We start from the raw sequence: 1,545 nt of genomic DNA on the forward strand, positions 1-1,545 counted from the left end.
TGTCTTTCTTTCCAAGTTTACACGACTGGAAAACCGTAGCCTGGTCATATGAGTCCTGATTTCAGCTGATAAGAGCTGATGGTATGGTTCGAATCTGGCGTAGACCCCATGAAGCCATGGACCGAAGCTGTTAACAAGTCACTGTGCAACCTGATGGTGGCTCCATTATGATGTAAGCCGGGTTTACATGGAATAGACTGGGTCCTATGGTGCAAATGAACCACCCATTGAATGAAAATGACTATGTTCGTCTATTTGAAGACCATTTGTAACCATTCAACGACGAAATTTATGTGGGTGACAATGCACCATGTCACTGAACCACAATTGTTCACGATTCGTTTGAAGAAGATTCTAGACAAATCGAGGGAATTGAATCCCACCGAACATTTATGGTACATAGTCGAGGGGTCAGTTAATGCACAAAATCCTGCACCGGCAACACTTTCCCAGTTATGTACGGCTATGGAGACAGCATGTCCCAATACATCTCTAAGTGACTTCCAACGACTAACAGAGTCTATGCCACGTCGAACTGCTGCTAGGTAAGAGGAGGTCCAACAGGATATTAGGAGGTATCCCATGCCTTATGTCACCTTGGTGTTCCACGACTGTGACTTATGCTACCATACTCTTTGCATCAGTCCGAACAGATTAATCACGATGTTATGCTACGACCACTTACCAATGTGAATACTACAATTGTCTGCAGAAAATCATTATTCGTAATTTTCCAGGTGCTTGTAGAAATCTGATTGTTTGGGAGCTAATACACTTACTAGCAAGTTCATCCGATGAGATAGTGTGAATCTTGCTGCAGTGTTAAAAACAGCGTTGAGGAATATGGTCTCAGTTTTATTAAATTATTCTTTTGAGTTTTTCTTTCATGAAGGCAAGATCAGCTAAATTAATGTGGGAAAAATGGAGGGGGTGTATTACATCAGCTGTTATTTCCTTTATCATTTGCAATATCTTGTGTAAAAGGCACTTGTCATACCGCCAGATCCATTGAATTTGTTCATGGGACTGTTTCTGTCATCCAAATATCCTCTTTCTTTAACGTTTCATTGCCTTTATGACGATCTGTATAAGTTTGACACATATAAGTCAGGCTTTTCCTAGTGTATGTGGCTTGTATAATTGTATACTCATTACTGTTAGTTTGCTTACACAGTAATGTGGTAACAGCGGCAGAAATGTTTATTTTCCTTGTCGTCCTTCTTGTAAACTCAGCTGAAAGAGTAAATTTATGTAACGATTAAAAATGTACAATGTAAACTAAGTTGTTTGTAAATATGCGAGGGTTTGAACTTAAATAGTGGCAACTATTTATTCACAACCGATAAAAAAGAGTTACATGTTTGCATCTGTACTGTCTTTCAAAGTAGTCACGAACGTTGTGTAGAACCCGTTGCCAGCGACGTGGAAGGCGTAGTATACCGTTAGCAAAGCCTTTTCTGTTGATGGTGCGAATGGAAGGTTGGGGCTTAGATCTCCTTCGAGTGTGATAACCCATACGTCAGGTAGAAGACGCATACAGTCCGT

The sequence above is a fragment of the Schistocerca serialis genome, chromosome 4 (genome assembly GCF_023864345.2).
Source record: "Schistocerca serialis cubense isolate TAMUIC-IGC-003099 chromosome 4, iqSchSeri2.2, whole genome shotgun sequence".
NCBI classification, from domain to species: domain Eukaryota; kingdom Metazoa; phylum Arthropoda; class Insecta; order Orthoptera; family Acrididae; genus Schistocerca; species Schistocerca serialis.